The sequence below is a fragment of the Cetorhinus maximus genome, chromosome 6 (assembly GCF_964194155.1).
Source record: "Cetorhinus maximus chromosome 6, sCetMax3.hap1.1, whole genome shotgun sequence".
NCBI lineage: Eukaryota > Metazoa > Chordata > Chondrichthyes > Lamniformes > Cetorhinidae > Cetorhinus > Cetorhinus maximus.
This window is the reverse complement of record NC_135884.1, coordinates 41,820,244-41,844,789: the sequence shown is the minus strand read 5'-3', so window position 1 is coordinate 41,844,789 and position 24,546 is coordinate 41,820,244.

Genomic DNA, 24,546 nt, shown 5'->3' with positions numbered 1-24,546 from the left:
TTTAAAATTTTTAATAAAGGTTTCAATAAAAGTTATTGACATGTCCCAACTCATGTGACAGTGTCACATGAGAGGACATGTCAGGGAAATTTTTCTATCATTTGTATTGCAAATTTTAATTCGCAGCTGATCTCCCTGAGGCAACACTTAGCCTCAAGGAGATCAGTGCTCAATGCTTCTAGCCCAGGACTGCAGCAAAGACACATAGCCCCGAAAGGCAAGACTGCAGCCCTCGAGGCCTTTTGGGCGCCATGGAGGCTCACTGTGATGTCCGCTACCCCCACTCTGGCCACAGGAGGGGCTGAAATCTCACCACTCTGGCTTGGTAGGCTTGGTAGGCAAAGGCAGTGGTGATCAGTGCCAGTGCTGCACAGAAGAGGTTGGCCATCCAATGCAGATAGAAGATGAATGACCTCATCTATGCAGCCAGCATAAGGCAACCATCTCATCACTCTTAAACTCTTACACTCAAGTCCATCACACATTCACTGGCATCTCATTCACTTTCAGCTCAAGGGATATCACCACCCATTCTCACACACATACCCTCACATGTCCATCTGGCCTCATCTCCTCTGGAGACTGCCTCCTCAGCTCTCACCATCTTGAGGCCACTTGCACAGATCAACTTGTGCCCCCACACACACCCTGGGATACCCTCTTCCCCAGTACAGCTTTCGTCCTGCAGCCTCTTCCCTTGCCTGAGACCACTTCTCCTTCCCCATGCAAGCCCTAGCTCTGCAGCCATTGAAAAGCCACCCACATATGACTGATCTGGTAGGTAGGGACCCACCCATGAGCCCCCCTAAAAGGGATGTGGTGCTGTCTATGAAGCCTGGTGCTGATGACTGCGAGTGTTGACTGAAGCAAGGTAGGCAAAAAAACCTAGATGTCACAAGCGGAATGCATCCCGCTAAGTGCACACCTTATATATGCTGTTGTGAAACACATCAGTGTGTTTTCCCGCTGATGTGGGCAGGATGAGTCTAGCAGGCTGGTGATATAATGATATGCAGCTGTATTCCAATTAGCCTCTTGACGTCCAATGGTGGGAAACATGGCCTGCCATTGGTGGGTGGAGCGGACGATTGCAACCAGTTTCATGACGTCATAAAACCGATTTTTGGCTGCCTCGCCATATTGTCCACTCATGCCGCCGCACAGGTGCAACACCAACGGGCACGGAAAATCCCGGCCAATATGTGTCACAATATACCACAATGCAGCTGCATGGAGGGTGCTTTTAAAGCTACATCAACCCTCAGACACACTTCGCTACTAGTCTTAAGTTCTTAAATGCCCCATTAAACTTTCTCTATAATCATAGCTTCCAGAGTAGATTAGTCGCTTTAAAATGTCTGACACCACACATTTAACTCTTAGGTTTAAACACCAGGTAGGCCCAAATGCATGTGCTCTGCCCCAATTTGCTTCACCATATTGCATTGTTGGTTAAAGTTATAGGGAGCGTTTATCTAATTGGGGAACAAATTGTTTCTTTTTTAGTCTTTTATAGTCTTCAAAGACTTCAATCAAACAAACTATCTTAGAGCTAAGTGTTAAATGTTCATGTCAGCCTCTCAAATATAGCGAAGTACCAATGCTGGGCCAGCTGTCGCACTCTATGCAAACCAATAGTTCTAATCACATGTATCACCTTCTTCCCATAGCCCTGTAACATCTTTTTCATCATCCATCTATCTAATCTAAGCTTGAATCTTGACATCACAATTACCAACCCCCTCAACATTCAGAATTTTGTTTTGCTTTCTGTTCTAAATCACTTACATTTAGTCTTGTATTTGCCTCAACCCCTCATTCGAGATCCCTCAGCTACAGGAAACAGTTTGCTCCAAGGAAGCAGAGAATTTAGAGATGAAAACAGAAACCGCTGGAAAAATTGAGCAGGTCCAGAAGCATCTGTGGGGTGAGAAACAGAGGTCCGAATTTTTGCCATGACAGAGAGGCTGTCCGTCTCTGATCCTGTTTGAACCACCCGCGCCCACCCCCCAGCCCAATCCAACCAAAAATCCGACCTGCGGGCAGCCATTTTTAAAGGTCAGATTCGCTGAGCTGGGAATCTCCCAACTCAGGGAACCCGACACAGGGACAAAAATCTGGGCCAGAGTTAATGTTTCAAGTCCCATATGAATCTTCTTCGCTACTACGTTAACTGTTTCTCTCTCCGCAGATGCTGCCAGGCCTGCTCAGCTTTTCCAGAACTTCCTGCTTTTATTTCAGATTTCCAGCATCCACAATATTTTGCTTTTATTTTAGAGAATTTGGAGACTTGCTTCCAGCTAAACTTGCCGACTGCAGCACTAAAAGACAGCAATGTCAGTAAAGTGAATCCCCAACCTCTCTTAGAGGTGCATTCGCACTTTAGGTAGGCCACTGGAAGCCTGCCAGAAATTGTAGGAAAAATTTTCCCCCCATTGGGGTGGGGGGGGGTGGGGGCGTGCGTGGGCGCACCTCCGATTGGCGCCCCCCATCAGGGGCGAGCCGCCATTTTACTTGTGCGGGCGAATTAAGGCCCGCCCAGCATGACGTGCGCCAGGAAGCGCTATGCACTTCCTGTGTGGGCAGGGGGATTCCGTCAGCCGGGAGTGGTGCCTGGCGTGATGAAGCGGCAAGGTGACAGCGTGGCAGGCGAATTGGAGCTCGCCCACCATCAAAATTACGTATATTCCGGGAATGTATAATTAATGCAACGGGTTTAGGACGACACTGTGTGAAAAGCCGCCATTGTGGCTGGCAGGTAAAAGGTCATTTTACCCGTCTGGTACTGCACTTGGTGCAAATCTGGGACGATTCCGCTCATTGTCTTTATAACAAGATAAATGCTATGTGTTCCATGTGTATATAATCCAATCTCAATTGACTTTTCAGATACTGTTTGGCATTACTCTTTTCACAATATTCAGAAATCAAACTACAGTAAAATATCTGCTATCCGGCATGTTCCAGGAATGGGTGGTGCCAGTTAATCAAAAATGCCAGTTAACTAAAGTGTATGAATTCTGCATTTTCATCCAATTGGAAAGCTCCTGATATCATCCAATCAGTGAGTGGCTGGGTGATCTCTCAGCGATGCATGTGTTGAGGTCTCACAAGAGGCATTTGAGCATGTGAATCTAGTGAGTGGTACTGAGGGAACATAGTGCTGCAGAACAGTGGGAGGCTGAGACTGGAGCTAGAGCGGGTCACCGACAACAATGACCAATTGGTTTCACAATTATTGGCGGCTGTTTGAGAGTGGGACTGATGAGGTTTGGTGAACGTAACCACTCAGCAACAAGTATTCGTGTGTGCCAGCTTCTGAGACACCTCCAGTCAAAAAACAGACCCCACATAGCAATTCTGGTTACTCGAGCATGTCAGTTGGTACAGTGCTGGATAGCAGAAATTTTACTGTTACTGAAGTACAAAAGCTATCAAAGCAGAGCTGCAGTCCGATGAAATGATTGAATGTTGAAATTTGGATGTATCAAGGTTAACATGGTGAATTCTTAAATCTACTGTTACAATGGAGATGTTGACCTGCTTGAAATAAAAGCTAATGTCTCTTTAACAGTGAACAAAAGGATTTAAAATAAATATGTTAATTTTAAAGCCTCACTATCTTTCTAACATGATTCATTCAGGAGAAGGCTAAGTAATAGCTTTATCCCAGAGTTCTTTATCTTTCTAAACATTGTAACCACATTAAAATGCTTCTAATACTTTTTAAAAAGAATGAGGAAAATCCTTTTATCTATGGCTAACTTTTCAATAGGAGCCAGCCACCCTTTTATCTACTTCAGAGAGTCTGGAGCTTGTATTACCAGAAACACAGCATTCAATCCTGCACTTTCTGGAGCATACTTCAATGGCTGAGATGCTCCATGCAAATTAATGATCGGTGTGACAGAAAGGGAGGGACTTTTCCCTAAACAAAAACAGAAAATGCTGAAAAAATTCAGCAGGTCTGACAGCATCTGTGGAGAGAGAAACAGTTAACGTTTCGAGTCTGTAGGACTTCTTCAGAGCTAAAGAGAAGTAGAAATGTGATGAAATTTATACTCTTTAAGTGGGGGGGGGGGGGGGGGGGGGGGGGTGGGAGCAGGTGAAGCTGGATAGAAGGCCAGTGATAGGTAAGGACAGATAAACAAAGATGCCATGAGGAAAAGACAAAGGGAGTGTTAATAGTAGTGGTCAGGGCTAAAAAAAGGTGCTGATTGGGGCAAAGGTAAGAAAGCAGAATGTGATAATAGCAGAACAAGGGTAAGCACTCTGAAAAGAACAACGTGAACTAGTAATAGATGGCCCTTATGGGGATGGGTTGGGGGTAAGGGGTGGCGGTGGGGAAAAAAGGATCGAGAATGGGGAAAAAAGGGGGATAAAAAAGGGGATAAAACAATGAATAGAAATAAAAATAAATTTTAAAAACATTTTTAAAAATAAAAATAAGTGGATAAAAATAAAAATGTATTTTGTAAAAAAGAATGAAAAAAGGGGTGAAGATGGAAGACATGGTCTGAAGATGTTGAACTCAATGTTCAGTCCGGAGGGCTGAAAAGTGCCTAATCGGAAGATGAGGTGCTGTTCCTCCAGTTTGCGTTGGGCTTCACTGGAACATTGCAGCAGGCCAAGGACGGACATGTGGGCATGAGAGCAGGATGGCGTGTTGAAATGGCAAGAAACAGAAAGGTCTGGGTCATGCTTGCGGACAGACTGAAGGTGTTCCGCAAAGTGGTCACCCGGTCTGCGTTTGGTCTCTCCAATGTAGAAGAGACCGCATTGAGAGAAGAGAATGCAGTAGACTAAATTGAAGGAGGTGCAAGTGAAGCACTGCTTCACCTGAAAGGAGTGTTTGGGGCCTTGGACGGTGGGGAGGGAGGAGGTAAAGGGGCAGGTGTTGCACCTCCTGCGATTGCATGGGAAGGTGCCATAGGAAGGGGATGAGGTGTTGGGGGTGATGGAGGAGTGGACCAGGATGTCACAGAGAGAACAGTCCCTACAGAATGCTGGCCGGAGCATGAGGGGAAAACGTGTTTGGTGGTGGCATCATGCTGGAGTTAGCAGAAATGATGGAAGATGATCCTTTGAATGCGAAGGCTGGTGTGGTGAAAAGCGAGGACAAGGGGGACTCTATCATGTTTCTGGGAGGGAGAGGAAGGTGTGAGGGCAGAGGTGCTGGAGATGGGTCGGACGCGGTTGACGGCTCTGTCAACCACTGTGGGTGGGAAACCTGGGCTGAGGAAGAAGGAAGACATGTCAGAAGCGTCGTTTTGTAAAGTGGCATCATCGGACCAGATATGACAGAGACGAAGGAACTGAGAGAATTGGATGGAGTCCTTACAGGAAACAGGGCATGAGGAGCTGTAGTGAGGTAGCTGTGGGAGTCGGTAGGCTTGTAATGAATATTAGTAGACAGTCTATCATCAGAACTGGAGACAGAGAGGTCAAGGAAGGGAATGGAAGTGTCGGAGATGGACAATGTGAAGGTGATAGAGGGGTGGAAATTGAAAGCAAAATTGATAAATTTTTCCAGGTCCAGACGAGAGCATGAAGCGGCACCAAAACAGCCATCGATGTATCAAAAAATGAGTTATGGGAGGGGGCCTGAGTAGGACTGGAACAAGGAATGTTCCACATACCCCATAAAGAGACAGGCATAACTGGGGCCCATGCAGGTACCCATAGCCACATCTTTTATTTGAAGGAAGTGAGACAAGTTAAAGGAAAAATTGTTCAGTGAGAGAACAAGTTCAGCCACACGGAGGAGAGTGGTGGTGAATGGGGATTTTTCAGGCCTCTGTTCAAGGAAGAAGCGGAGAGCCCTCAGACCATTCTGATAGAGGTGTGGAGTATTTGGATGTCCATGGTGAAGAGGAGGCAGTTAGGGCCAGGGAATTGGAAATTGTTGATATGACGTAGGGCATCAGAGGAATCGTGGCTGTAGGAGGGAAGAGACAGGACAAGAGGAGAGAGAACGGAGTCAAGATAGGAAGAAATGAGTTCCATGGGGCAGGAACAGGCTGACACAATCAGTCTACTGGGACAGTCCTGTTTGTGGATTTTGGGAAGGAGGTAGAAGCGGGCTGTCCAGGGTTGGGAGACTATGAGGTTGGAAGCTGTACAGGGAAGATCTTTTCCCTAATGCTTTCTCATGTGTTTGTAGTTGGAATACAGTTGTCATATCTTAGGCATCCTTGATGAACCAAAGCTTTGTACAGGGGAGCACCCTGATAGGGTTGTATCACTTGTGGGAGAATATGTGGGGTCCCTCCTATTGCATTCTCCTACCACCTCTGCAAGCAAAAACAACTTGCTGATACAGTACTGCCAACTACACCTAAATCTATTTATGTTTTTTAAAAATTGAAGAAAAATGATATCACAATAATGGCCAACTTTATAAACTGTCTATTTAAAACAAAATGAAAATCTTAAATCCTATTAGCTTTTTAAAGCAAATTCTTGGGTGAGAAAAAAAAATGTTTGAGAATGTTGTGTGTAGATAATTACAGATGAAATCAAGGTTGACATGTATCAATTGAGAGGTGAATAGAAAGTGTTAACATCCAGTAGGGCCCATCAACATTTAAATAGAAATCCAAACACCTCATTTTCCCCAATCAAACTACTCCACAAGATTTTACCTTTTTTTAACAAAACACAAACATTATTGTTTAGAACAAATTAAGTAAAGCAAATATGATTAAGTTAACATTATAGCTTATACCCACATATGCCAGGCCCTTAGGTTTACTTCTTACTTCCCCCAAGAATTCTCTTATATGTTACGATATCTTAAAATTATTTACTTCTATAGGAAACAAGAATGCCTCAGTCCCCTAGAAGTTATATTTAATTCTCCTCATCTCCAGTTATTCTCAGAGGCAAAACTTTCATTCACCATCTCTTGACTGTGGATGCCTCAGCCCCTTGTTCTGGTCACTTATCCAATACGTCTAAGCTAATCTGTTGATTGCTTTCTTTGCCACAAGACTCAGTGAGGACCACTATAAAATCTTCTCTAGTTTCAAAGTAGGAAATCTTCCAACTTCTATTCCCTCACAAAATTTAACCTGAGATTAAACCACATCCAAATTCCACACAGTAAATGGTGAAGTGAGGTTTTTTTTTGTTATGCTTATAGTGCAGGTCTATCTGATCGTCATTTGGCTATCTTGTCTCAGTTAGCTGCAAACTGCCCACCCCATTTCAAGCTGCAACAATTTGATGGCTCTGCGTCACTTTATATATCTTCAACCAGTTTCAGTCTGCCCAAATTCCAAGTCTCAGGTTCAGTTTTTGTTTCCTTAGAAACAGGGGGGTTCTGTTTCCTTTTCATATTTTCTTTTTCTGTTTTCAGTTTCTCTTTTCAGTTAGGTATGCATTGTTTCAGTTCTTCCACCTGCTGTTTTATAGCTGTATCTCTTCTATTCTGACCTTTTAAGTGTAATAGCTTCCCAGCTTGTTTACATTGCATTTGCCCCATTTTCTACAGTTCACAAAATTGTTACAGTGTAGAATGAGGCCATTCAGCACATCGTGTCTGCACCAGCTCTCCAAATGAACAAATCACTTAATGTCATTTTCTCGCCTTCTCCCTGTAATCCTGTACATTCTTCCTTTTCAGATAACAGTTTAATTCCCTTTTGAATATTTTTATTGAACCGTCCTCCACCACATTCTCAGGCAATGCATTCCAGACCTTAGCCACTCACTCTATGAAGAAGTTTTTTCTTGTTATCGCTTTTGCTTCTTTCAGCAATTACTTTAAATCTGTGCCCTCTCGTTCTCAATCCTTTCATGAGTAGGAATAGGTTCTCCCTACTACTCTGTCCAGACCCCTCATGATTTTGGATAGCTCTATCAAATCTCCTCTCAACCGTCTTTTCTCCAAGGAAAACAGTCCTAACTTCTCCAATCTATCTTCAATAACTGAAGTTACTCATCCCTCCAATGCCTTCACATTTTTCCAAAAGTTCCCAGAACTGGAAGCAATACTCCAGCTGAGGCTGACCTAGCGTTTTATGCAAGTTAACAACATAACCTCCTTGCTCTTGTACTTTGTGCCCCTATTAATAAAGCTGTATGCTTTATTAACTGCTCTCTCAACCTGTCCTGCCATCTTCAATGACTTATGTACATACACACCCAGGTCCCTCTGCTCCTGTACCCCCATCAGAGTTGTATCCTTTATTTTATATTGTCTCTCCATGTTCTTCCAACCAAAATGAATTACTTCACATTTCTCTGCATTGAACTTCATCTGCCATCTGTCAGCCCATTCCACCAAGGTGTCTATGTCCTTTTGAAGTTCTACACCATTCTCCTCACAGTTCAGAATGTTTCCAAGTTTTGTATCATCCACAAATTTTGAAATTCTGCCCTGTACACCAAGGTCTAGGTCATTAATATATATCAGGAAAAGCAAGGGTTCCAACACTGACCCCTGGAGAACTCCACTACAAACTTTCCTCCAGCCCAGCAAACATCCATTAACCACTTCTTGCTGTTTCCTGTCATTCAGCATATCCATGCTGCTACTATCCTTTTTATTCCATGAGCTATTACTTTGCTCACAAGTCTGTTGTGCAGCACTGTATCAAGTACTTTTTGGAAGTCCACATCCATACTTTTTGGAAGTACCACATTCACAGTATTACCCTCATTAACACTCTTTGTTACCTCCTCAAAAAACTCAGCAAGTTAGTTAGCCATGATTTTCCCTAAAGAAATCCATGTTGGCTTTCCCTAATTAACCCGTATTTGTCCATGTGACTATTAATTCAGACCCGAATTATTGTTTCTAGAAGTTTCCCTACCACCCAAGTTAAATTGACTGCCCTGTAGATGCTGGGCTTATCTTTACAACTTTTTTTGAGCAAGGGTGTAACATTTGCAATTCTCCAGTCCTCTGGCACCACCCCTGAGTCTAAGGAATATTGCAAAATTATGGCCACTGCCTCCACAATTTTCACTCTCACTTCCCTCAGTATCCTTGGATGCACCTCATATGGTCCTAGTGCCTCATCCATTTTTAAGTACAGACAGCCTATCCAATGCCTTTTCCTTATCAATTTTAAAACCTTCTAGTGTCTGAACTACCCCTTTTTTTACCATGGCCTGTGCAGCATCTTCTTCCTTGGTAAAGACAGATGCAAAATATTCATTTAATACCTCGTTTATGCCCTCTGCCTCCATGCATAAATCACCTTTTTGATCCATAATCGCCCTTACTCCTCCTTTTACCACCCTTTCACTATTTATATGCCTGTAGAAGACTTTGGAACTCACTTTTATGTTGGCTGCCAGTCTCATTTCATACTCCCTTTTTGCTTCTCTTTTTTGCTTTTTCATCCTTGACCCTGGCACCAGGGAGGCAACACACCATCCTGGATTCACATTTGCAGCCACAGAAATACTTATTTATTCCCCCAATTATTGAATTACCTATCACTGTTGCTCTTCCAGCCTTCCTTGTATCCCCCTGTACAGCTGAACCAACCGTGATGCCATCGACTTGGCTCTAGCTGCACACCCCCAGATGAACCATCACTCTCATCATAATTCAGAACTGAATACTGGTTGTAGAGTGTGATGTACTCATAGAACTCCTGCATGACTGGCCTGTCCCTTTTTGACTGCCTGGTTGTCACTCATTCCCTCTAACCCTGCATACTCTGGAGCTTTGGGATGACCACGTCTATAAATTTGTTATCCACAAAGCTCTCAACTTCACAGATGCGCCACAGTGACCCTAACTGCTGCTCAAGTTCTGAAACTTGGAACTCAAGCTGCTGCAGCTGACGACATTTCCTGCATAAATGGCTATCCAGGACATGGGGAGCATCCTGGAGTTCCCACAAAGCACAGGATGTGCACTCTAAGATCAGAGCAGCCCTACGATTCCTCTATTTATTAGTTAACCTTGCTATTGATAATAAACCTTACCAATACTAATACACTTTACCAATAATAATAAACCATACTACGATTAATAAATCTTAGTAATACTGATAAATCCTACTAATATTTAACACATCTTTCTACTGGTAATAAACCATACTTAAAAATAAAACATAATACACATCAGCTACTCACTTGTTACTTATAATTAACACTTAATATTTTTAATGTTTTTAATCTGTCAGTTGTTAGGCTCAGTCCCCAGACAGCAATATGCACCAGCCAATTAATTAATGAGTTCCCTTGGATGTCACCAATCAAATTCTTTGTTTGCAAATGTGCCTCTGAATCCACAGACTGTCCACTGGGTAGGTCCACTGCTCTCGGAACTCTCACCGCTTTTGTCTCCTGCTGCTCTCTGAATTCTCAATGCTTTTATCGTCCGCTGATCCCTGAACTCTCACTGCTTTTGTCTCCCGCTGCCCTCTGAACTCTCACCGCTTTTATGCCCCCTACCCTCATCCTCCCCCAGTTAAAACTTTAGTGCTTAAAACTACAAGTTATGTTCTAAAACTAAAAGGTATATTCTAAAGCACATGAACCATGAACTAGATATTTGCAACAAAAGTGAAAAACCCCAAGGAAAGTCTGTTTTGTTTTGGCACCTGAGAGCAACTGTAAAGGCAAATTTTATGTACAGCATCAAACCAGTAAATTTTTTGAGAACAAAGAGTTCTCTAGCTGGGAGTCAGATGAAGTTTCTCTGAACAGTAGATATATTTTTTTCAAAAAAATACACTATTTGGATTCCACCTTGAACTGACACAAGTTCAAGTAGATGTATCTTTTGTATCTATATGAGAAATCTTTGATTGTGCACATTCTATTTGTCACTTACTTCTTGTGTCACAATTTGATAATGCCAGGCATGGCAACTTTATGTGGGAACACCTGGATAGGTTATTTTTAAAACTTATTATGCCATGCAAAAAAAAGGTCTGCATTCTTCTACTTGGTGTTATTAACCTTGTAATGCTACAGATGCTTGTAAAAATCAATGATGCTCCCAGCATCACTTGCGATACAATGGAATGATAGAGGAATGGGTATTTCACAAAGATGTATTGGATTAGTGTAGAAGATACTGAAACATATCACAGTGCCTACCATTCTTGCTCAACCTCAGCTGTCTCGTTCCCTCACCCACTGTCACACTTGCTTTCACTCACCCCCAACCCAGCACCACACTTCAAAATGGCGCAGTCATCATTGTTCTTCATCCTCAAACCGCATAGTCTTGTCTTCCCCTTCAGCTTGTCACCGATGTCCCAATCCAAGACTGAGTGCATGCAATGTTCTCTTCATTCCCACTGCCCTTGGTTAACCTGATTTCCCCACCCCCCCCGCCCTCACCAACCCCCACCCCAACCCCAGCTCCCTGTCAATCCTTGTTCTAGGCAATTTCATCCACCCAGATACACTTGCAGAATTCTCCAGGCCCTCCCATCCTTTCCCCCTAGCATCCAGCTCACTGTCAGCTCATCAAGCAAACTCGCTGACGGTTGCCACTAGTGTCCCAACCTCAGTGCCATTCAGGGCACTCCATGCATAGCTTATTCTACTCTTACTTAGTCCTGATTCTTGCTGTGTTGACAGGTCATGTCATTTTCTTTTTGTCATTTCCCAGATCCTGAAATAAACCTAAGAATTATAGTTGAAAGTATTCTACATTTATACCTAGCTTGGAATTGCTCAGTAGCATTTTAGCTTATTTTCACTTATTTGGTTGTTATTTGCTGTAGCCCTTGAGAAATTGGGAATCAGAGCTGGAAGAAAACATAGGAACAATAACTCAGTCGGGTACTGTGTGCTGTGCGATGGCAAGCTATATATTTTAGTTTATTACTAGTAGACTATTTGTAGCCTCCCTCACAGTATATCGGTGCAGTTTCTTTATCTATTGTTCATCCTCTCACCCATTTCTTGGCCTCTGGACTTTGTTTATGAACTGTTACATTTTTCAGTTCTGATGAAAGGCCCTGAAATGTTAACTCTGCTTCTCCCTCCACAATTACAGCCTGAGCAGTTGGATAGTTACAGCATTTTCTGTTTTTATTTCGATGATCTGTATTTGTTGTCTAATTTTTTCTCTTTGTTTTCCCTACTTTGATTATACATTTGTCTTGTCTTCTGAGTAACTTTCACTTTCTTTTCTTGGTGTTTGCTTTCTTATGTAGTTTTGTTTTACTATTTTTATTAATTCTGGGTCCGAGGAAAACATTTCATGTTATTGGTGGAAATTTGGTTTAAACTCATGGCTTGAAATCCACTTTGGCTTTGAGCCGGAGAGAATCACATTCAAACTGCATAGCTTCTCACTGCCTGCAGGTGTGAGAGTTTAGCTGGACGTAGGACTTGGGCAGAACTCTCCTGCAACTGTTTAAAAACTTAAATGTTTGAAAAGTGGGCAGGGGTAACTTTTAAGCATTTAAATTACTATTAGGTGGTTTGTTTATTCATTTATTTATTAACAGGATGTGGGCTTCGCTGGCTGGGCCAGCATTTATTGCCCACCCCTAGTTGTCCTTGAGAAGGTGGTGGGGAGCTGCCTTCTTGAACCGCTGCAGTCCATGTAGTGTAGGTACACCCACAGTGCTGTTAAGGAGGGAGTTCCAGGATTTTGACACAGCCACAGTGAAGGAATGGTAATATATTTCCAAGTCAGGTTGATGGGTGACTTGGAGAGGAACTTCCAGGTGGTGGTGTTCTCATCTATCTGCTGCCCTTGTCCTTTAGATGGTAGTGGTCGTGGGTTTGGAAGGTGCTGTCTAAGGAGCCTTGGTGAATTCCTGCAGTACCTCTTGTAGATAGTACACATTGTTGCTATTGTGTGTCGGAGGTGGAGGGAGCGACTATTTATGGATCTGGTGCCAGTCAAGCAGACTGCTTTGTCCTGGATGGTGTCAAGCTTCTTGAGTGTTGTGGAAGCTGCACTCATCCAGTCAAGTGGGGAGTATTCCATCACACCCCTGACTTGTGCCTTGTAAATGGTGGACAGGCTTTGGGCAGTCAGGAGGTGAGTTACTCATTGTAGGATTCCTAGCCTCTTACCTGCTCTTGTAGCCACAGTTTCTGGTCAATGGTAGCCCCCAGGATGTTGATAGTGGGGGATTCAGTGATGGTAACGCCATTGAATGTCAAGGGGCGATGGTTAGATTCTCTCTTGCTGGAGACGGTCATTGCTTGGCACTTGTGTGGCGCGAATGTTACTTGCCACTTGTCAGCCCAAGCCTGGATATTGTCCAGGTCTTGCTGCATTTGGACATGAACTGCTTCAGTATCTGAGGAGTCGCGAATGGTGCTGAACATTGTGCAATCATCAGCGAACATTCTCACTTCTGACCTTATGATGGAAGGAAGGCCATTGATGAAGCAGCTAAAGATGTTTGGGCAGAGGACACTACCCTGAGGAACTCCTGCAGTAATATCCTGGAACTGAGATGATTGACCTCCAACAACCACATCCATCTTCCTTTGTGCTAGGTATGACTCCAACCAGTGGAGAGTTTTCTCCCTGATTCCCATTGATTCCAGTTTTGCTAAGGCTCCTCAATGCCACACTCGGTCAAATGTTGCCTTGATGTCAAGGGCAGTCACTCTCACCTCACCTCAGGAGTTCAGTTCTTTTGTCCATGTTTGAACCAAGACTGTAATGAGGTCAGGAGCTGAGTGGCCCTGGCAGAACCCAAACTGGGCATCAGTGAGCAGATTAATGCTAAGCAAGTGCCGCTTGATACTTCCATTACTTTACTGATGATCGAGAGTAGACTGATGGGGTGGTAATTCGTCAGGTTGGATTTGCCCAACTTTTGTGTACAGGACATACCTGGGCAATTTTTCACATAGCCGGGTAGATGCCAGTGTTGTAGCTGTACTGGAACAGCTTGGTTAGGGGGCGTGGCAAGTTCTGGAGCACAAGTCTTCATACTATTTCTGGAATATTGTTAGGGCCTTTGCAGTGTCCAGTGGCTTCAGCTGTTTCTTGATATCACATGGAGTGAATTGAATTGAGTTGGCTGGAGACAGCATCTGTGATGCTGGGGACCTCCAGAGGAGGCCAAGATGGATCATCCACTCAGCACTTCTGGCTGAAGATTGTAGCAAATGCTTCAGCCTTATCCTTTGCACTGATGTGCTGAGCTCCCCCATCATTGAGGATGGGGATATTTATGGACCCTCCTCCTCCTCCTCCTCCAGTGAGTTGTTTAATTGTCCACCACCATTCACGACTGGATGTGGCAGGACTGCAGAGCTTAGATCTGATCTGTTGGTTGTGGGGTCGCTTAGCTCTGTCTATCACTGACTGCTTATGCTCTTTGGCATACATGTAGTTCTGTGTTGTAGCTTCACCAGGCTGACACCTCATTTTTAGGTATGCCTGGCGCTGCTCCTGGCATGCCCTTATGAGCACACCATAAAACAAGTTTTGACATTGCAATGGGTTTACACTCCATTTGGTATTAAACAGAATTGGTAAGGGTTGCCTGCTTCTGTTGGGAGTCGGGTGGGACAGTGAATCTGAATTTTGATTCCCAGTTTGGTGTCCAATTTGCTTTGCACCAGTGCTGATTGGGAAATTTGAGTGCATCCTGTAAACACTGTAAGGAAACTAAATATGTTTCAAAATAGGCACAAGAGTTAACTTCTATATTGAAGCATTCGTCAGCTAATGAAGGAAAATTCCCAGCAACTGAAGTGCAAAGATTACAGTTTTCTTATTCTTGATTGAATTTCACTTTATAGGAACATAGGAGCAGAAGTAGGCCATTCAACCCATCAAGCCTGCTCCACCATTCAATACGATCATGGCTGATCATCCACTTCACTGCCTTTTTCCCACACTATTCCCATATCTCTCTATCTCATTAGTATTTAGAAATCTGTCAATCTCTGCTTTAAACAAACTCAATAACTGAACTTCTACAGCCCTCTGGGGTAGAGAATTCCAAAGATTCACAACCCTCTGAGTAAAAAGAATTCCCTTCATCTCGGTCCTAAGTGGCTTCCCCCTTATTTTCAAATGATGCCCCTGCTCCTAGACTCACCAAGGGAAACATTTGCCCTATTTATCCCTTTAAGTATTTTGTAGGTGGGGGTGGACAGTCAATGGAACCCCATAGCCTTCTGACTCCCCACAATTGGGGCACAAAAAGATGAGGTCTTCTCCCTGTCCCTGTGTCAATTGAGGCCCTTAAGTGGCCGATTATGGGCCACTTATGGGCGTTATACCACCGCCAATGGTATACAATAAGTGCCAGGGGTTTTGGGGTAAGCCATATCCTGTGGGCAGGTTGCCAGGAGTACATTAGAAGGCCCACACATGGCCTTCAATTGGCCAGCAGCTCTTGGAGGCAGGACATCTATCTTGTAGGCTGCAGGAAGCCCCAATGAGTCAGTTAAATACCTGATAGACTTTAATTAGGTTGAGGCGCCTGGGAATGGCCATGGCTGAGTTGCCCCCAGCTCTCCAGCTAATGTACGGGTTCATTGCTATGGCATGAAATCCAGCCCATGGCTCCTGATAGCAGTTTCAGAATTTTAATTTCCAACCTTTCAAGCAGATTGATCATGATGTTTAGGCTTTTTTATTTGTACTGTTACTTGCTTCTTTGGGCTGGACGAATTTCCCTTTTGTTCAGTATCAACTTTACCACTGCACTGCTATCGATCCAAACACTGGCTGGATCCTACAGCCACCCCACACCACACCCCTCTCCCACTGCCAATGTTTTTGAAGGAAGGGGGCTTGTAAAATACAGTGCACAGCCTCCACGCTGCCTTTTTGCCCGTCCCCACCTGTCTCGCACTTTACAGTGGTTGGGGAGGGGCCTGGCAGCCCTTGGGCCTAATTTTGCTCTGCTGCTATTTTACCCATGGCAGCGGGAGGCCCACGTCAGGTGGGTAGCCCAGCAGCTTTAACTGGTGTCAGGCTGGTGTCAGGCAAGGAGAGGGTCCTCCTTTGGGGGTCCTCTGTGTCCATCAGAGGCACCCCCCCAACCCCAAAGTCATTCCCCCCTTTAACTCTTCCCCCACCTCGGCCTCTCAAAATCAGCCCTTCACCTCCTTTTCCCTTCGCTGGGATCTGCCAGCCAGGCCCCGCTGATGCCACAGAGTTACCTTGAAGTCACGCTCCATAACCTCTTCTTTCTCAGGGACTACTTGTAGTCCCAGCAGTGGCCACCGCTCGAACCTGGCACTGCTAGGACTACACAGCTGCCAGCATAAGCCTCATCCTAAAATAACATTGCTTCCAGTGTAAAATGGTTGTAGCCCAATACTTTCAGGGAGGCTTCCCCCTCCCAACCCACCCCCCCCCCCCCACCCCCCCACCCAGCCCATCCTCTTGTTCACTGGGCATCAGGTTTATGTCTCAACTCAGCACCATACACAGCAGAGGATGCTCAATTTCAAACCTTTTCCACCAACAGGAAGTACATTAAGAAGAAGCTTTTGCATATTATTCTTCCTACCTGAGTTCTACCACTCTCCTCATGGGGGAATCTAGAACTGGGAGGCACAGTTTTTAAGATGGAGATGAGAATTAGATTTCTTCTCTCAGAAACTTGTTAATTTTGGAATTCTCTACCCCGGTGAGCTGAGAAGGCTGGGTCATTGAATATACTCAAGCCTCAGTTAGATATTTGCTCGATAAGGGAGTTAAGGGTCATCGGGGGCAGATAGGAAAGTGGAGTTGAGGCCACGATCAGATCAGCCATGAATTTATTTAATAGCAGAGCAAGCTTGAGGGGCCAAATGGCTACTCCTGCTCCCATTTCTTATATTCTTTCATTCCCCTCTGTCCCATGTCCTAAGTCTCAGTGCAGGGTGTGTTGTAAGATGTTTTATGTTACAGCATGCCATTATAATGTAAAGATGCTTGCCAGATCAAGGGTTAATGTGGGACTGGAGAATAGCCCTGCCCATAGTATGATGTATAGAGCCACATGGTAATAGACTGAGAGAACAGTCTGAAAAGAACACTCTGGAACCAGTCTGCATGGAGACAACAGCACCATGCATGACAGTAACCTGGGATCTGTAAATAGTTAAAGGTTAACAATAAAGGGTTCATATTTAAATATACGACTCTCAAGATCTCATCATTGAGACACCACCAGGGGTTCACCACGTTGAGTATGGACCCACTACATTTAAATGAAGGACTACCAGGATGTCCCAAAGGGGTGCCGTGCTTATTGCAAGCATTAATTCTTAATTAACAATTCATTGACAAATTTGTGCAGCATCCAGCTCATAGTTTGCTGTCTCCAATCTGAATCTGAGTGCTTATTAAAACAAGACTGTCATTTTTTGGGCTGTTTTCCTTTGTAACATAAAAAGAATGTTGCTTTCACGGAACATATGAATTCAATGCTAATTTCAGAAACTGAAAAGGCCCTGTTGCTTTGGAAAAAGTAATTTTATATTTCTCAAATCTTGCTTTTATTCCCCAATGACTCCTTGTTTGTTTTTTTTTAAAAAGTGAACACTACAGCAGCCAGCTATGTTCAAGTTCCATGAAATTGAGGTGGGCGGACCCCAAACTGCACTGAACATCACAATCTTGGCCACGGCTCCTTCTCTCCTACATCTGGATTGCAAAAAAAACCTCAAACCCTAGCATAAAATTCTTGCAGCCTGATGCTGACTTTGTTGCCTAAAACTGTGTTCAATATGCATTAATTTAGTGTGAGACCCAACTGTGCACTGGGGGAACTCCCTGTACCCTTTCCAAATAATAAAGTTTCCACCATTCGCAGCCAATGAAAGAATTAATAAAGTTTTTTCCAGGCATTATAAAGTTAATTGCAGTAGAACATGGTGGGTTCTAGAAATTCCATGAAGCCCTGACTGAAACCTAAGTTTCTGTCTCATTGATGTGCTTTATCTAACTATGCCACAACCATAACACATTAATATGTCTCTGGATGTTGTATAGAATCTAAAATATCTCTCCCATGGTCCATCAGGAAATATTCTGGGGATAATTTGTAAAAACGTTGTTGGCTTATGATACAGCACCAGCAACATATTATAATAAATATTTCCAAATGTTGCCTGATTTTATCTTCATCCATGCAGTGTCTTTATTCTGTAGCAAATTCTCATTATACTCCAAGTTGGTCAGTAAAATATTAATCAGTACATTGAGATCTGAATTTTCATAAATAAAATGGTTTGATATGCAACCATGTAAAAATGAGACCTCACTGATAAATTCGTGTCAGAAATGTCTGTGCCCCCTAACAATTGTATTTTCACTGTTAGTTGATAAGTTGACAGTCTTTCAGCTAACGTAAAATACTTCTTTTGTCAGGTGACTTGGGGAACATAGAAATATCAGATGAATCCACAAGACTACATACAAAATGAGCTTTATACTAAAGCGTAATGCTTCCACATGCTAAAAACACAATTTTTATATGGTGAATTAATTGTATTAGAAGTTTAGAAAAATGACTTTAAAAAAAAATTCAGTGCGCTGGCAGTAATATGGTCTGGTTCAAATATGATTATTCATAATTTCTGCATAGCATCAGTATATTGATCTATGCCCCATTTCCCACAGACTGGCTAAAGTAGTTGCTGAAATAGAAATTACACTTGTTCATGTTTTAAGGAAATAAAATGAGCTTAGAGGGGCCAATTTCAATTCCTGTGCCCAAAGTATGGCCTTTTTGGGTGCCTGCGGTGACCATCTGACATAGGAACTTGGAAGAGCAACCACTCCTCCAAATTTGCTCCACATTCCTACTCCTGGGAGATTCATTAAGGCTGCTGATGAAGAAGCAAGCAGCCAAAAATTATTCCCTTTAACTGGGTGAGCTGCCTGTGGAGATAGGGCAATTAATATTGATGAGGAAAATTACAACCCAGATATTAAGCGGTAAAGAATTGGCCAATGCCTGCCTTCTGGGATGAAGGTGGCGATGTGAGTACAAAGGATGGAATCTTCCTGGTCTCATGGAGGTGGGCCTGACGTCAGGACCAAGAGGAAATTTTGAAATGGGAATGTCGGTCCGGCGATCTTTGCTGGAGGTGAGTCATAACGGTTGTGGCTACATGACCATAAGCAGTGGGTAGCCAACTTGAATAATTACATGACCCCAGCTGAGGCCAAAGCCAGGCAGGTGCCTGGAGACAGCTTGCCGGTGGCTGGCTAGGATTTCCACAAGGCCTCCGTTCCTATCTTGTCCACCAGAGCTGCAATGATTAGTGGACCTAGCTGCGGCCATAGACCATCTGTGGAGGGGTATTCCCTCTATAGGATGGCCTGACAGCTTAGCCACAGTTCATGTTTAAAAAATTGAGACTTCTTCAGAGGGTGTCTCAAGATGGAGGTGCCCTTATGATCCCCCTCCTAGAGCCTGAACACCTACCTCTGGCATTAGGCCCGCTGTCCATTAAAGGTTATATGTCCTCTGATTGTGTCTGCAGTCTCATGAACCCCTCAGCATCCTTCATTGGATAGCGGTCTCAGATGTGGCCACTTAATTGGCTACCTCTGGGAAGATGTCGCAGGCAGGTATACTGTCACCTAGTACGGGTTTGGGAAACAGAAATGGTCCTGCACCATGATTATTTTTAATGGGGACAAGACTCCGCCCAATGTGTGCCTGAACTAGAAGGCTGAAGTCAGCCCAAAATTAGGCCTTGGGCCTTCCAGTTCCTGCAGCGGCATCACTACCTTCACTACAAAAACTGGACATTAAACTCTTGCCTGTAATATGGCAATAAGTTGGCAGTTAAATCATTCATCATTACTAATCTTCCAATCCTTTGTCGGAGCTGCCACAATAAGCTAAAGCCAGACAGGTAGGATTGCTAACCCACCCAGATTGTCTGGAAGCCTCCTAGAATTGAATGTTGATCACGCAGTGTTGCTGCTAGCAACCTAGGAGAAATGTGCACCTTTGTGACTGTCCACCTCAGAAAAAGGGGAAATATTACAACAAAGATGGTGAAATCCAGCCAATAACTGGAAGGCAGGAAATGCTGTACATGGGTTGGGCAGGAAAGTTGAAAAATTAACTTTTGACCTTACATTATTTGAATTTTCCCTCTCTATTTGGCACAGATTGGTCCTGAATTGACAGGAAGGAAGAAGGTGCAGGTCAACAGACAAAGACAAAGGATGACAGCAGTGAAAAGTGATGGAACCGACAGATGTTGTGAGGGGTCAAAATTGTGAATGGAATAGGGATTGGAGGCAGGGAGAAATACAGCGAATATGAGATTAAATGGATTTAGAACAGAAAAGATTCTCTCTTGATGGAGAAAAATCATTTCGAAGTAACCCAAAAACAGCTAATGAATTGTGTTACTCAGACTTGCTTTGATTATACAAAATGCTATAATTCATCTCACTGAATTATTTGTACTCTACAAAACACAAAGGCTGAAATATTTTATGTGGTTCTTGTTAAATGTACATGATCAAAGGCTAAGTGATCAAATGTCACATGATTAAAACTTCAGGAATGTGTCCAACCAGAGTTTGCAGTGATTGTATTGAAACATATAAGATCCTGAGGGGGCTTGACAGGGTGGATGCTGAGAGGGTGTTTCCACATATGGGAGAGTCTCGAGCCAGGGTACACAGTTTAAAAATTAGGGGTCTCCCATTTAATGGCTGAGGTAAGGAGAAATGTTTTCTCTCAGAGGGTTGTTAGCCTGTGGAATTCTCTTCCCCAGAGAGTAGTGGAGGCTGGGTCATTGAATTTGTTCAAGACTGAGTTAGACAGATTTTTTTATCAACAAAACAGTTAAAGGCTATGGGGGGCAGACAGGAAAGTAGAGTTGAAGCCACAATCAGATCAGCCATATTACTGAAAGGTGGAGCAGGTTTGAGGGGCAGAATAGCCTACTCCTGCTCCTAATTCTTGTGTTGTGCAAGCCAACAGACAAGTGTTGTTGGGAGACCAGGCTTCATTACCAGTCCCCAGTGACTCCTCAGTAGAAATTCAGCCCATTTTCTTTTTTACAGGACAAGAGCAAAATAAGACCTGGTGACTGTATTATAATTGGAGCGGTGTAGAGTACGACTATGAGATCAGCTTGGCTCAAAACCCTCAAAATAATTGGGCTCAGTCCTCTTACTGAACATTCCACAGCTGTCATGACTGTGAATATTGGAAGCATTTTGCTCTGCACGCCTCGGGAGGACCTTGCCTGCATGCGTACAAAGCCAAGTTTTCAGGAATTTTATCCTTCCTAAAGTCAGACTTTGAAAGCTTGATATTAAAACCTCACATCGTAGATACAGTGTAAAACCTCAGCCTAAAATTGCCATTGTGGACTGACCACCCATGATAGGAACTGCCCAATTTCATTTCTATTGGTAAAGCAGACGGTTTCCATAACGAGTGGTTAATCTGCAAAGGCAGCTTTATGCTGAGATGGCAGGTGGAAAACATACCCTTATAAATACCAGGCAGCCTACTCAAAAACTGGACTGCTTGCCTATGACTCCACCTTAAACCAATGTTCCCCTTAATATGCGCAGATGTATAATAACTCAGATGTTCTCGCGCAGTCCAAGCACAAGTCGGTCACATTAAGTTACCCTGTGTGTGTCACTGTGCTACAAATCCCTAAGCAATTTGATGCCTCTCCCTGATAGTCCCCCTCATCAAATGCATTGCATCCATCAGGTGAACACATGATAATACATTCACTCTTAGACCCCTTGTTGTAGGAGGAGAAAACAGAACTGGGGCCCAGCACATGCTCCTTCAGAGAGCCAGCGCAGACACGATGGGCCAAATGACCTCTCTTCTGTGTTGTAACTATTCTGTGATTCTGTGGTTTCCTGGTTGACAGCTGCAGAGCAGGAAGAGACAGAGATTAGTGGTATGTTAGCATCACTGACCATCAGAGATGGAGAGAATGTCACTCAGTGACAGAATTAAATATCAATGACCTATATGTCATTCAACACTCAGTCACATTGACTTGATTTCAGCAGCAAGTCAAAGATAACCATCTTCATAATGCTAAGCTGCAACATTCTTACATTGCCAATACTAATTCATACATTTTCTCTCTGCCAGTAGAGATTTGGATGAGCTCAAATTTAAGGTGGAAGATGGGAGGTTGGCTAGAAGAGCATTGAAATAGTCAAGGTTTTGGCAGCAGATGTGCTGAGGCAGGGATGGATTTGGGCATCGGTACTCAGGTAATGTTGGAGAGGCGGTGGCATAGTGGTACTATCACTGTACTGGTAACCCAGAGACCTAGGGTAATGCTCTGGGGACTTGGGTTTGAATCCCACCACAGCAGATGGTGAAACTTGAATTTAAAAAATGTCTAATGATGCCCATGAGACCATTGCCGATTGTTGTAGAAACCCATCTGGTTCACTAATGTCCTTTAGGGAAGGAAATCTGCCATCCTTACCTGGCCTTGCCTACAGCAATGTGGTTGACTCTTTAATACCCTCTGAACAAGGGCAATTAGGGATGGGCAATAAATGCTGGCCTAGCCAGTGACACCAACATCCAATGAATAAAAAAAAGGTGGAAATTGAAAGGTCATGGTGATGCAGTTGATAGGAAACTCAACTCAGGGTCAAATGTGACACCAAGGTTGCAAACTGTCTGCTTCAGCCTCAAATAATTGCCAAGGAAAGAGACAGAATCTGTGATATAGGAATGGAGTTTGTGGTGGGAACTTAAGACAAGGGTCAGGATTTTCCAGTCCCACCGTGGCAGGCTCCCCATGGCGGATGCGGCAAGCCATTCAAATGTCCATTTACTTCAGCGGGACCGGAAGATCCAGCTGGTGAGAGTGGGCTGGACAATGGCTTTGGTCTTCATGTGTGCATTAGCAGTCAGTGGAACTCACGAATGAAAATTCCGTGAACAGTCTAGAAAGGCAGTTAGTTTTCAGCTAGTGACTCACAAGTGAGCATAAGGAGACAGTGGTGGCAGGGACAGCAATAGAGAGTCCACTTCGGAGAGTGCAGCCCTCTCCAAACTCTGCTTAGCTGGACACATGCTGTACCCTGGGGCCATCGATGAAAAGGATGATCATTGAGGGCTAGCAGAAAATCTGCAACATAACAGGCAACCTTTCTTACACACTGTCCATGATTGCAGAGAGAATGGAGGAGTCTAACTCAACATCAGATGGTTGACATCACAGGCCAATACTGTTTGTCTGACATCCATACTGGATGAGCAATGATTTTCTCCAAATAAATATTAGAAAGACCAAAGTCATTGTCTTCTTCACCTGTTACGAATTCCCTTCCCTAGTCAATGATTCCATCCCTCTCACTGGCAAGTTGTTTGTGACTAATTAAGCCGTACAGCATTTAAGGGAATCTCCAACATCCCAGGCAGCAATGTGAGTGGTAAGGGCACCATCTTCATCCTCCATATTTTCTTTGTCCCCTCCTCCTCTTGATTGAAAATGTCTGCAGATGCAGTATGCTCAGTGCCTTGTTCCTTTTGCAGCTCCATTCGTCAATGGTGAAAACTGTTGTGCAGAGCACAGCATGCGTACCATAGGTATTCTGGACACTGTCGCTGATGAGTCCTAAAGGATGCCTCCAGATCAGACCAGGTACCTGAAATATATTTTGAACATGCCGATCACTTGCTCAATGGCACATTTAGCGCTGATGTAGCTGTCATTGAATAGCTCTTGGGTTTCATTGGAGGGGTTCACGGGTGTCATCAACCAGGTTTGAGGGGGCTATTCTTTGTCTCCTAGCAGACATCCCTCACATCATTTTGCAGGTTTTGCAAAGGTTGGGGAATTGGATTGCTGTCAGATGAAAGCAGCATGGCAACTTCCTGGGAATCTGACACACACCTGCAGAAATTTTTACTGTTTTTTGCGTGCTAACTGAACATTGGTGGATTGGAAGCCCCGACATTTGACAAATACTCCTGGTTGATCTGGGAGTGCACAAATTCCCACGTGTGTACAATATTTGTCGGTAGCCAATCAGCGATGCAAACCTGGGCACCCACATCCTGTCTAGAATCATCATGGGTGAAGTTAACATAATTGGTGGCTGTGGCAAACAATCCATCAGTGATCTGTCTTGTGCATTTATATACAGCTGATTGGATATGTCTCCTACAGCACCTTGAAAGGATCCAGAACCTTGGTGTCAGTTGTGGCTCAGTTGGTAGCACTAAGTTTCTGGGTTCAAGTCCCACTCCAGAGCTTGAACACAAAAATCAAGGCTGACACTTTAGTGCAACACTGAGGGAGTGCTGCATTGTTGGAGGTGCCCTCTTTCAGATGAGAAGTTAAACCAAAGTTCTATCTGTCTGCTTGGGCGGATGTAAAAGATCCCATTACACTATTTTGAAGAAGAACAGGGGACTAATCCCTGATGTCCTGGCCAATATTTATCCCTCAATCAACATCACAAAAAAACTGATTAATTGGTCATTATCACTTTGCTGTTTGTAGGAGTTTGCTGTGTGCAAATTAGCTTCCTACATTACAACAATGACTACACTTCAGAAATACATCGATTGTAAAGTGCTTTGAGACATTCTATGGTCATGAAAAGCGGTCTATAAATGCAAGTCTTTCTTTTTTATCCTTCGAAAATGTTGA